The sequence below is a fragment of the Physeter macrocephalus genome, chromosome 9 (genome assembly GCF_002837175.3).
Source record: "Physeter macrocephalus isolate SW-GA chromosome 9, ASM283717v5, whole genome shotgun sequence".
In the NCBI taxonomy this organism is placed as follows: domain Eukaryota; kingdom Metazoa; phylum Chordata; class Mammalia; order Artiodactyla; family Physeteridae; genus Physeter; species Physeter macrocephalus.
The window spans coordinates 12784675-12798800 of NC_041222.1; the positions used below are offsets into that span (position 1 = coordinate 12784675).

Sequence of the window (14126 nt, forward strand, 5' to 3'; positions counted from 1 at the left end):
TCAGCGGCCATGGCTCACGGGCCCAGCCGCTCCGCGGCATATGGGATCCTCCCGGACCGGGGCACGAACTCGTGTCCCCTGCATCGGCAGTCGTACTCTCAACCACTGCGCCACCAGGGAAGCCCTAACCCACCATTTTAAATGACTGAATTAATTGGAAGAAAATACGGATATCCCTAAGACAATGGTTCTTAATGGAACTTGCATCCCAGGGAATATTTGTGAATGTCTGGAAACATTCTTAGCTGTCACATTTGTGTGGGGGATGTTATTGGCATCTAGTGAATAGAGTCCAGGGATGCCACTAAACATGCTATAATACACAGAACAGTACATCCCATCCTCCTGAGAATATCCCATCCAAAATGTGCTGAGGTTGAAAAATGCTGCCCTAAATGATGAGGTTTGGGGACCTATATCAATGCTGACAGAAACAGGCTAGATTTTGTGTGTGTGTGTGTGTGTGTGTGTGTATAAGATACATTCAAAATATGTATGATATATATGTAAATTATGAGATAATAATAAACATCTGTGAAACCATCACCCAGCTAAAGGACTGAAAATGAGTCATGTGCTTCTCTGGATTCCATCTCCCTGCCTCGTCTCGAGAAGTAACCACTGAGTTTTGTGTTTATCTTTCCCTTGTCATCTTTTATAAAATTGTGTGTGTGTGTGTGTGTGTACACAATATATTGGTTAGCTTTGCTTGGTTGTGCTTCCTTTTTAACTTTATAGAAATGGTATCTTAGTATATATAGTTTTCTCAGATTTACGTTTTCTGTTGTTTTTTGGGTTTTTTTGGCCATGCTGCGCAGCATGTGGGATCTTAGTTCCCCAACCAGGTATTGAACCTGTGCCCCCAGAATGCAGAGTCTTAATCACTGGACTGCCAGGGAAGTCCCTGATTTGCTTTTTCATTCAGTATTTTGTTTTGATTTATCTATATCATTGCCTATTGTAGTTTATTCATTTTCACTGCTGTATACTATTCCATTGTGTGACTATGCCACAATTTATTTGCCCATCTCTCTTGTTGATGGACATTTGGGTTATTTCCATATCATGTTTATTATATAGAACAGTGGTGCTATGAATATTCTTTCATATGTCTCCTAGTGCACATTTCAAGTTTCTCTAGGTTATGTACATACAGGAGTGGAATTACTAAAGTGTGGATGTCTTTAAATTGAAATTATGTTTAAGAACTCATTTTCTATCCTGAAGTCATAAAGATAGTCTCCTAAATGTTATTCTAAAGCTTAAAAATTTTGCCTTTCCTTTTTGAGTCACCTGGAGCTGCTCATTGTATGTGGGTATGAGGTTGATATCTATTGATATATTTGTAATGAGGTAGAGATAAACTTTCACTCTTTTCCCCATTGATCTAAATGCCTTCTGTGTCCTACATCAAGTTTTCATATATGCCCACATCTGTTCCATTAAATAATTCATCGATCCCTATGGCAATATTAAATTTTGATTATCTGACTTTATAAATTTTAAGATTTGGTGAGGCAAATCCTCTCACATTATTATTCTTCAAGATTGTCTTATTCTAGAAATCATTTCATCAAATTCCTGGGAATATTGCTTGGGATTGCTTTGAATCCATAGATCACTTTGGGAAACTATATCTTTACAATTTAGTGTCTTCTACTCCATACATGGTACATCACTTCTTTAGGCTGGGTCTTTCCTAATACAGTTTCATTTTTCTTTCCATAAGGTATTACAGATATTGGTTAGATCTATTCCTCAGTATCTTTTATTTTTGTTTTTATACAAAATTTAATAGCTTCCTTTGTGTGTGTGTGATAAAATGTACAAAACACAAATTTTATCATTTTAACTATTTTTAAGTGTATAGTTCTGTGGCAATGGGATTATCATGTCTAGGTGATATTTTCTTTTTTTCTTTCTTTTCTTTTTTTTTTTTTTTTTTTTTTGCCATGCCACTCGGCTTGCAGACTCTTAGTTCCCCGACCAGGGATTGAACCCGTGCCCCCTGAAGTGGAAGTGTGGAATCCTAACCACTGGATCTCCAGGGAATTCCCTCTAAAAGTGATATTTTCTAATTGTTGTCGCTGGTATGTAAAATGCAACTGATTTTCACGTACTCATACCTAGACTTCTTACTAAACTCATTAATTTTAACAAACTTTTGGATTTTTCTATATAATTATATCAATTGCAAATAATGGGAATTTGTTTTCTCCTTTCCAATATTCACATCTTTTACTTCTGTTTCTTGTCTTACTGTACAGGAACTATGGTATAATACTGAACAGAAACTTAAGCAAAAGGCCCAAAACATAAACAAAAAAAGATTGATACATTTTATTTTGTTAAAATTAAGAGATTTTGTTCAGCAGAAGACACTATAAAGAAAATGAAAAGAGAAGCCACATTCTGGAAGAAGATATCTACTATAGTTATTACCAGGGACACCTAAAAACCAATAAGTAAACAACAATAGTCAAATGGAAAAAAATAGGTAAAATACATTACAGATATTATACTGAAGAAGATTCATGATTGGCCAGTAAAATATGACATTATATTCAATTGTATTAATAATTAGAAAATGAAAATTTAGGGCACACAAGGATTTTTTTTTTCTTTTTTTTTTTTTGTGGTACGCGGGCCTCTCACTGTTGTGGCCTCTCCTGTTGCAGAGCACAGGCTCCGGACGCGCAGGCTCAGTGGCCACGGCTCACGGGCCCAGCCACTCTGCGGCATGTGGGATCTTCCCGGACCGGGGCACGAACCCGTGTCCCCTGCATCGGCAGGCGGATTCTCAACCACTGCGCCACCAGGGAAGCCCAAACACAAGGCATTTTTAAACTCACTGGCAAAATTTTAAAATTGTACAATACCAATTTAGAGTATGAGCAATTGGAGCTCTCAAACACTTGATAATAGTGGCAGTGAAAATTGATAAAATCACATTGGAAACAAAGTAAAGATGAAGATTAGCAAATTCCATGACTCTGCAATTCCACTCCTGAACATATAACCTAGCCTGCAGGACCTAGAGAAATCTCTGTAAGTGCCTCAGGAGATAGGTGCAAGAATATTCAGAGAAAAAATATTTATAATAGCACAACGACAACAAGGAGAAACTAGAAACCGCTCAAATATCAATCAAGAGAATGGATAAATTGTGGCATATTCTCATAGAGAAATACTGCACAGCATTGAAAATTAATGAACTACATGGAATTGATCACAGAATCATAATATTGAGTGAAAAAACAAATGGCAGAAGAATATTAAAATATTCAACCATTTATATAAAGTTCTTATGGTTTAGGAATTTGCACAAATGTCTTAAAACTATAAGGAAAGCAAGGATATAGGATTACCACTCTTTACACTGGGGTGGGAGAGATTAGAAATGGAATTAGAAAAGGACATAAAAGGACCTTCAATTTTGCCTTTGAAATCAATTTCTCAAGTTCTCCTTGGTGGTCATTTTATTATTATGCTTAATAATTTATGTATTAAATTATTTTGAAAAAAATTTAGACATTCAGAAAAATTGTAAAATTTCTACAGAGCATTCCTGAATGCCCTCCGTCCAGCTTCCCCTAATGTTAATCTCTTGTATAACCAAAATACAATTATCAGAACTAAGAAATTAAATCGCTCAATACTATTAAATAAACTACAGACTTTATTTGTGTGGTAGGCAGAATTCTAGAGGTTTTTCCCACCAACAATATTCCCATTTCCTGGTTTTGTAAACACTAATTGTGGGTACTGCTTGGAAGGGATTTTGCAGATGTAATTAAAGTTCCACATTAGCTGACTTTAGAAAACGGAGATTACCTGACTCAGATAACAGCCCTTAAAAGCAGAAGCTTTCTCTGGCTGATGGCAGAAGAGGAAGGCAGAAGGAGAAGTCAGAGAGATTCAAAATATGAGAAGGACTAGCCTCACCAGTGCTGCTTTGAAAATGGAGGGGGCCACCTAAGAAGGAACACAGACAGCCTCAAGAATCCCTGGCTGACAGCCAGCAAGGAAACAGGGATCTTGGATCTACATTCATGAGGAACTGGATTCTTACAACGACATAAAAGAGCTTGGAAGCTGACTCTTCCCAGACAGTCCAGATAAAAGCCTCAGCTGGCCAATTCCTTAACTTGGGCATTGTGAGACTAAGGAGAGACCCAGTCAAGCCCATGTGGACTTCTGATCTACAGAACTTTGAGATAACAAATGTGTATTCTTTTAAGCTTCTAAATTTGCACATGGTAATTTGTTACACAACAACAGAAAACAAATATCATTTGTATTTTGTCCATTTATCCACTAATCTCCCTTTTCTGTTGCAGGATCTCACATTGCATTTAGTTGTCAGTGTCTCATTAGTAACCTCCAATCTGTAACATTTCATCAGTCTTTGTCTTTCATGATACAGACAATCTTGAAGAGTGCAACAAAGAAAAAATATTTTGTTGAATTTCAAGTTTGTCTAGTGTTTTCTTGGGATTAGATTGAGTTATGTATTTCTGGCCAAAATACCATAGGAGCAATGTAACCTTGTCAGTGCAGTCTATCAGGAGTTCATGTCAACATGTCATATTACTGTTAATTTTAACCTTGATTGCTTAGCTAAGATGGTATCTGCTGGGTTTCTTTATTGCAAAATTACTATTTTTCTCTTTATAATTAACAAATATCTCAGGGGAGATACTTTTAGACTATGCCATCCTATCCTTAAAATTTTGCTCACTAATTTTAGCATCCATTGGTGGATCTTGTCTGCAGCAATTATTCTAACGATGGTTTTCTATTTCCCATATTCTGTCTATGCGTGTTAATTAGAATTCATCTGTAAGGAAGAGCTATCCCTTTTCCTTCACTTATTTGTTTCTTCAACTATTTATTTGTATCAGTATTGGCTCATGGTTATTTTACTTTATGGGTTATACAATACTATTGTTACTTATTTTGTTGCTCAAACTATTTCCCTTTTGGTCACTGGGAGATCTTTCAGTAGACTCCTGTGCCCTTTTGGCATGTCCCTATCATTTTATAAGTACTTCTTTACTTTTTAGCGCCTCAAGATACTCTAGGCTCATTTAGTATTTTTGCTTCTGCAGCCCTGGAAACAATGACTTCTCTGAGGAGTCCTGGTTCTTTTTACTGGGGAACAGTATTTAAAAACTAAAATGTGGGCATAAGTTAATGACGTGTCATTGTTTGGCCTTCTCAGCAGGTAAAGCTTGGAAATATAAGTATATATACCTACCCATGCCTACACACACATATCTATATTTAATTCTGCTATATTGTATGTTATAGAATAGAACCAGTCCTCTGTAAGGAGGATCTTCTTATCTTAATAAGAGTGGAGGGAAAGGTGCCCAACCAAATGTGGGTACTCAGCAGAATATTCAAAGTATTTTGTGAAAAGGTGTTGAGAGAAGGCATACCTTACTTGCCAGTAGTCTACTGATCTGAACCCTGACATAGTCACTCCCCCTCCACTATACCCACCAAGTAGTTGAAAGGTGAAATGAGAATATAAACCACTGATATCTAGCCCTCTAGCTGAATCAAAAGCAAAAAAAAAAAAAAATTCAATAATTCACAGGTAAGTGGAGAGATTTATGATCTCTCAATGACTCACACTATTCTTTAGTAAATTTAAGATCAGAATAGAACTACCATCACTCAAAAATAAGGTACCCTTCCCTGCCCTACACAGACAAGGAAAAACAATTCTAGCAGAAACCCATGCCAAAAACAACAATCACAAATGAAGTAGAAGAATATAATATGTGAAAACATATGAATTGTACTTTTAAGGAAGAACAAACATGGATAAGAGGAAACCTTTGGGCAAAATACTTATTTGCCCTATTTAGGTAATTAAACAAGGACTCCATGAAGCATGAGATTTTAAAATATAGGTAAGACGTAGGCAAAACATTCTCTGACATAAATTGTAGCAATGTTTTTTGGGGGCTGTCTCTCAAGACAAAAGAAATAAAAGCAAAAAATAAACAAATCAAACTTATAAGCTTTTGCACAGCAAAGGAAACCATAAACAAAACAAAAAGACAACACAGAGAATGGAAAAGAGTATTTGAAAACCATGCGACTGGCAAGGGATTAAGTTCCAAAATATACAAACAGCTAATACAGCTCAATATCAAAAAAACAAACAACCCAATTAAAAAATGAGCAGAAGACCTAAACTGACATTTCTCTAAAGAAGACATACAGATGGGGCTTCCCTGGTGACGCAGTGGTTGAGAATCCGCCTGCCGATGCAGGGGACGTGGGTTCGGGCCCTGGTCTGGGAGGATCCCACATGCCGCGGAGGAGCTGGGCCTGTGCGCCACAACTGCTGAGCCTGCGGTCTGGAGCCCGTGAGCCGCAACTGCTGAGGCCTGCGTGCCTGGGGCCTGTGCTCCGCAGCAGGGGAAGCCACCACAATGAGAGGCCTGCTCACCGCGGCAAGGAGTGGCCCCCACTCACAGCAATTAGAGAAAGCCTGCGTGCACCAACGAAGACCCAATGCAGCCAAAGATAAATAAAATAAATAATTTTTTTAAAAAAACAGTGAATTGTTTAAAAAAAAAGACATACAGATGGTCAACAGGCACATGAAAAGATGCTCAACTTCGCTATTTACTAGAGAAATGCAAATCAAAACTACAATGAGGTATCACCTCACACGGGTCAGAATGGCCATCATTAAAAAGTCTACAAATAATAAATGCTGGAGAGGGTGTAGAGAAAAGGGAACCCTCCTACACTGTTGGTGGGAATGTAAACTGGTGCAGCCACTATGGAAAACAGTATGGAGTTTCCTCAAAAAATTAAGAATAGAGCTACCATATGTTCCAGCAATCCCACTCCTGGGCATATATCCAGAGAAAACTCTAATTCAAAAAGATACACACACCCCAGGGCTTCCCTGGTGGCGCAGTGGTTGAGAGTCTGCCTGCCGATGCAGGGGACACGGGTTCGTGCCCTGGTCCGGGAAGATCCCACATGCCGCAGAGCGGCTGGGCCCGTAAGCCATGGCCGCTGGGCCTGCGCGTCCGGAGCCTGTGCTCCGCAACGGGAGAGGCCACAACAGTGAGAGGCCTGTGTAACATGCAATGTTCTTAGCTGTACTATTTACAATAGGCAAGACACAGAGATGAATGGATAAAGATGTGCTACACACACACACACACACACACACAATGCAATACTACACTACTCAGCCATAAAAAAAAGAGTGAAATAATGCCATTTGCAGTAACATGCATGGACCTAGAGATTATCATACTAAGTGAAGTAAATCAGAAAGAGAAAGACAAATATCATATGATATCACTTATTTGTGGAATCTAAAAAAAAATGATACAAATGAACTTTTTTATGAATCAGAAACAAACTCACAGACATAGAAAACAGACCTATGGTTACCAAAGAGGAAAGGAAAAGGGATAAATTAGGAGTTTGGGATTAACAGATACATACTACTATAGATAAAACAGATGAACACAAGGGCCTACTGTATAGCACAGGGAACTATATTCAGTACCTTGTAATAACCTATAATGGAAAAGAATCTGAAAAAGAATATATATATTTTATATATACGTATAGAATATATATGTGTGTGTATCTGAATCACTTTGCTGTACACTAGAAACTAACACAACATTGTAAATCAACTATACTTCAATTAAACAAATGTAAATATGGGACTTCCCTGGCAGTCCAGTGGTTAAGACTCCATGCTTCCACTGTAGGGGGATGGGTTCAATCCTGTTTGAGGAACTAAAGATCCCCACATGCCACATGGCATGGCCAAAAAAAAAAAAAAGTATGTATGTAAGACAATAATGAGATGAAAAAAAGAAAAAAGCTGGCAGAGCTAGTGAAAGAATAAAGAGAAAAATTAAATTATATAATTTTAAAACACTTTAAAAATAGGAATCAAATTAATACTATAGAAATCTGAGTTATGGTTGGAAAGAATAGGCGTGAGAAAATCATACAAAATATTAAGAGAAAAAAACATAGGACATTAAATAAAAATAAGGAAATGATCAATCAGAGACCAATAAATAACTAGTTAGTAATGCTAAGGAAGAAAATAGAACAAGTTTTAACACAAATTGAATACAGTAAATAATTTCCAAATCAAAAGAAAGATTGTCTCTGCAAGGTACAACCTGTTTCATGTATTCATTTAATAAGATACTGGCTACTATGTGCTAGGCATTGTTCTAGATGCTAAGAATACATCTGCAAACAAACACACACGAATATCACTGCTTTAACTGATTCTACATTTTAGCGAAGGGAGATGAACAATAAATAAAATGTGTAAGTTATATATGTTAGAGTAAGGAGAAAAATAAAGCAGGGAGGAGGAGAGATGGTAGGGTGAGTATGCATGATTTCCCATTCCAAATAGAGTGGTCAGGAAAGGTCTTAGTGGGAAAGTGACATGTGAGGAAGGATAGAAAGGAGCAAACCATGTGGGGAAAAGCATTCCAGGAAGAGGGAACAGAAGGTACAAAGGGCTCTGAGATGGGAACCTGACTGGTCCCAACTAGGAACTACCAATCTGATGTTCAAGGAAGAGTTCGAGGCTAGAGAAAAAAATTTGGTAATCATCAGGCTATAGATGATATTTAAAACCCTGAAACTGTATCAAGAGAGTAAGTATAGTAAGAGAAGGTCAAAGACTGAGCCTTGAAAGTATTTGAATGCCATGAGTTCAGAACCAGGAAAGAAGATGGGAGTGGCCATAGAAGTAGAAAAACATAACAAAAATGCAGTGTCCTGAGAACCAAGTGAAGAAAGTATATCAAGGAGGAGGGAACTGTCAACTTCTGCAGATGGTTTGATTTAGATGGGGTCTGAGAATTGCCCATAAGATTGTTTCTAGAAAAATTAATAGATTCAAAATAAGACATATCCTAAATAATTATCTAAATTTCAAAGATGAAGAAAAACTTTTCCAAGTATCTGCCCAAAGAAACAGTTTATACAGAAGGAAAAAGACTGGCTTCAGTCTTTTCCACCATAGTTTAATGATGCTGAAGGAGAGAAGGGCTATAGCTATAGAGTTTTCTGGGGAGTGACTCAATAGTTCTTCATCCACTTAAGTTTTACCTTAGATAAGTAATAGAATTTGTAAGGACTCAGGAAACAGATAACCCAAGATCCCATCTAAAAAAAATCTTGAAAATTTATTCTACTAACTGGAAGATGAATTTAAAAAACAACACTGTCAGTTATGTCTAAATAAGTGTGATTATTTATAAAATGTAATGTGATGATTATGACTCCATAGAAAATTTACATAATGTGAAAATAATAATCCTCTGGCAAAACTGACTATAAAGAAGGGAGAGAGTGGAGGGCTATTTTCTTTCATTTCTCAGAGTGGAGTACATTGAATTGAATACATTTTTGCTTCCTAAGTTGAAGATTTAAGTATGTTATTTAAAATTTAATCATTACTAGAACTAAAACTAGGTCTTCTAATTTACCAGAGGAAGTTGCCAGAATTCTGATACCAAAACTGTAGAGAGAGACCACAAAAAACTCTAAAGTGATCCCATTTATTAATAGAGATATTAAAACCGTAATAAAAAATATTAGCAAAACAAATGTACCAATGTATTTTTTTAAATGTACCTTGACAGAGTAGGGTTTATTCTGTGAATGCAAGAATGGCTTGACATGAAGAAATTTATGACAATAATTTGCTGCATTAAATGAAATAAGGAGAAAAGCTACACCATATCTCACAATCATATACCCCATTACCAAGATAATTTCAAATGCCAAAATTCAACATCTACTTGATGTGTTAAATTGAATATCTACCTGATGAAATTCTTAGAAAGCTGGAAATGTCACTGAGCCAAACTTGGGTCTGCTGGCCCACATGCAGTAAAGCCAATCTACCAACACTAGGTAGTGGTGAAGGAAAGTGAAACGTTTATCGTAGGGCGTCAAGCAAGGAATTTAGGACAGCTAGTGCTCAAAACACCTGAGCTCCCCAATGGGTTTCAGCAAGGCACTTTTAAAGGCAAGGTGAGGGCTGGGGGTGGTCGCAGGGTCTGTGATCAGCTCATGCACATTCTCTGATTGGTTGATGGTGAGGTAACAGGGCAGTGTCACAGGGGCCAACATTATCAATCCTAAGTGCCAGTAGGTCTGGGGGCTATGCTCATGATCATCAAGTAGTTAATTTCTTCCATTTGATGGTGGTTTTAGCATCTGTAAAACAACTCAGGAAATGTGCATCAGATACTATTTTTTTTTTTGGCTGCTCGGCTTGCGGGATCTCAGTTCCCCAACCAGGGACTGAACCCTGGCCACTGCAGTGAAAACCCCGAATCCTAGCCACTAGGTCACCAGGGAACTCCCCAAACACTATTATCTGGGTACTTCAGAGAGGAGCTAAAGCAGAGGATATGCGGGTGGGGTCTGTTCTGGGAAGGCCCCATAGTGTCCTGCTCGGTTACAGAGACAGAAGAAAAGTTTCCTCTTGGTGCTAGTATACTTTTTTTTTTTTTAAATCAGTTTTTATCGGAGTATAGTTGCTTTGGTGCTAGTATACTTCTTACATCAATACTTTGTTGGTAATCTCCCTTTTTATTTTATTTTTTAATGTTTAATTTGTTTTTGGCCATGCCTTGCTGCATGCGGGATCTTAGTTCCCCAGCCAGGGATCCACACCCCCTGCAGTGGAAGCACAGAGTCTTAACCACTGGAGTACCAGGGAAGTCCCTCCCCCTTTTTATTAAAAGGAGAGATAGGCCTCTGGTCCAGAACCTTCAGTAGGTAATAGTATCTAGGTAGAATTTAGTAACATTTTCTGTTTTCACTGTATTTGTTTTTATTTATGACAGCTCTTATGGCAAGTGATCGTGGTTTTTCCATTTATGATAGTGATATAAAAGAAAATAATTTTAAAATAAAAATATTGAGGTAAAAAAGTGAGGTGATTTAAAGAAAAATGTTAAGTAAACAAGAGTGAAGATGGTACATGGATAGAGTAAGAATTATGGAACTGGTACTGGAATGACTCAAGTTTGAGAACTGTTTCAGGCAAATGTTTCTTAAATAGGCCTGTGAATACATTCATGGAATTCTAAAGGTTTTCTGCAACAATGTTTCAATTTGTCACATTTGTGTTTATAACATCTAAAACATCATATAATGATACTCCAGATCAGGTGGATAACTTTCACAACAAAGCACTACCCTGTGAATTTAGTGCCAATGTTTGTATTTCTATTTGCTTTCCTACCCATTAGTGCCACTTTAATTGTCTTGGGCTAATGAGAAAAGAGCAGAGAGGCTTGCTATGTAGATGATGCATTTGATTCAGATAGAGGGCAAATACCATGGCATGCTAAGAAATGAAGGTACATAGAAAGTTATTGATACAACTGAGTCTTTGCCACATTGCCCACTGTCGTGAAGTTATATCCATGCTGGTACCCAGCTAATATACAAAGGTTTGGCCCTACTAGTAGTTTAAGGACATTAATTTTGAATGGTTGATACCCAATTAGTGTCAGTTACTAAATATTTTGAGCATCTCCCAAATCATTGGCCAAAGAACCTTTGTTGCAGGAGTCAGCACTATATTCAAATTGTGAACAAGGATTTTTTTTTAATAGTCAAACGATTTTGTCTTCTGAAATTAATAACTGTTAACTTGGATTTCTATAGGCTTTGGAATTTTTACATTTCATTTTTAAATCTATTTTGTTTACTGTTGGGTAAGAATCTAGTCTAATGTTTCTAAATATTTAACTGCCATTATAATAAAACTAAGTCAATGCTATTTTAGTCAATGCAACTCTTTCAATCAATAGTTAGAAACTTATTTTAAGTCAACTACTTAAGTATCTTCTTTTCTTTAAAAGCAGTCCAGAGGTGTAAATTACAAGGTTACATGGATGCATCCTTTTAAAAAAAAAAACCTGTAGATTTCAATGATGTAAATTTTACCTAAAATAATTGAGTGGAATGGTAGAGAGTGGGTGACGTTATAGATGAAAAAAGAATGTCAGAATATTGATGTAGAAAGTCCTAAAGTAAGACTATTAGAAAACAAGTGAGAAGAAAACTTCACAGACACTTAAGTTGCTCATGAGAAAAATGGACGATGAAGCAACAATGTGAAGAGGGGACAAGGCAAAAATTCTGTTATCAGTTCTCAGAAGTAGATGCCTGAGAGTAACTGTGGAAAAGTATATTCTGTGGGTTCAGGTTATGAGAAAAAAAAGTTATTAGGAATATAGTCTGCCTTGGGTTTAGCCAAAAACACATGCTTGAAGCTAAGGGGTAGTAGGGTTAGGGGTTGCAAAATAAACAGCTTTTGGTCAAGTAGTGGCTACAGACGAATCTTAGCCCTTTACATCAAGGACACTTAAAGTTTGGTTTCCATACTATCAGTGGCAACAGCACCAGCTAGAAATGCAAATTACTGGGCCCCACCCCTGAAGCAGAAACAATCAATTTCTGTTTAACAAGCCCTCCAGCTGATTCTGATGCATGTTAAAGTTTGAGAACTACTGCTCTACACTGATAATTTTAAAATTATAAGTGATTGGTAGCTGGGGATCATTAAACAATTCCATTTATTTTTGTTTAAAATTTTCCACAATAAAAGATTAAAAAACTCAAAAAGAGAATATATTCATATATTACTTACAAATTAAAAAGTTAAAAATTGAACATATAAGCCACTTCCCTGGCGGTCCAGTGGTTAAGACTGTGTGCTTCCAATGCAGGGGATGCGGGCTCAATCCCTGGTCGGGGAACTAAGGTCCCACATGGCCAAGAGATAAAAATTAAACCAACAGGGCTTCCCCGGTGGCGCAGTGGTTGAGAGTCCGCCTGCTGATGCAGGGGACACGGGTTCGTGCCCCGGTCCGGGAAGATCCCATATGCCGCGGAGCGGCTGGGCCCTTGAGCCACGGCCACGGAGTCTGTGCGTCTGGAGCCTGTGCTCCGCAACGGGAGAGGCCACGGCAGTGAGAGGCCCGCGTTACCGCAAAAAAAAAAAAAAAAAAAAATTAAACAAACAAAAAACTAGACTAAAAAAAAAAATTGAACATAAGGTAATTCCCTGGGGGTCCAATGGTTAAGACTCAGCGTTTTCACTGCCATGGGACTGGGTTTGATCCCTGGTTGGGGAGCTAAGATCCAGCAAGCCATGTGACATGGCCAAAAAAAAAAAAAATTGAACTTAAAATCTAAAATTGTGGTAAAGAACCATTGAAAAAAATTTTCCAATCCTCTGTGGGTTAATGCTTTTGTAAAAATACAATAAAAATAACTAAAAATTGAAATAAAAAACAAATACAGAATATTAATCCAATTTTATTATTAGATTCAAGAAAAATATTTCTCTGTCAAATTGCTATGAAAGTTTCTAGACTCTTATTCTCATATTCCATTCTTACCTTGTTAGGGACTAGTTAATTTATAAACCAGCACCTTTCACAGTCCTCACCAAACAAATGATTCTTGAATTATGTTCTCAAGGAATTCTGATGCTTTGTAAGCTCATAATAGTAATATGAAATAATAATTATTAATAAGTATAAACTTACTGAGCACTTACCATGTGCTAAACCCTGTTTTAAGTGTTTTTCATGAATTGATCTGTTTAAACCTTCCCTAAAAGATATTAGAAAAGTACTATTATTATCCCCTCTTCAGGAAGCTGAAGCACAGAGAAGTTGGGTAATTTGTCCCAGTTCACACTTTTAGTAAGTGCTGGTTTATAAACTTTTTTTGTTTTTAAAATTTTGTTTAAAAAAATTCTGACAAATCAGGAAATGGGGGTTTAGGAGTGGTGGTGATGCAAAAGAGGGAAGCCTTGGGGTGGGAACAGGGGATTCTCAGGGGTAGGTGGCAGCAGTGTCTACTTCACCCCCAACCTGTGTGTCCTCTAAAGGGTCTATCCAATGTAGGAGGAGATGTCTATCTCATCAGAGTTCATTAATATTGACCTCAAAGTGATCCTGCCCATCATTGAGGATCTTGGCATCGTTCTCACCTGACACAAGTGTGATGCCAAGCCGTTGGTGCCAAAAGGGCCTGATCTGGCCACATAATGTAGG

At 37.3% G+C, this 14126-nt stretch overlaps 1 long non-coding RNA gene across 2 annotated transcripts in view; it reads left to right on the plus strand.

Annotated features, from left to right (window-relative positions):
• Positions 1 to 5744, plus strand: part of LOC129392398 (uncharacterized) — a 15379-nt gene extending 9635 nt beyond the window's left edge. For both annotated transcript variants that reach the window (XR_008618172.1, XR_008618173.1), the window contains 2 exons: positions 1971 to 2090; positions 2268 to 5744. This is a non-coding gene — a long non-coding RNA (uncharacterized lncRNA). The remainder of the gene's footprint in view (positions 1 to 1970; positions 2091 to 2267) is intronic.
• Positions 5745 to 14126: the final 8382 nt, after the last annotated feature.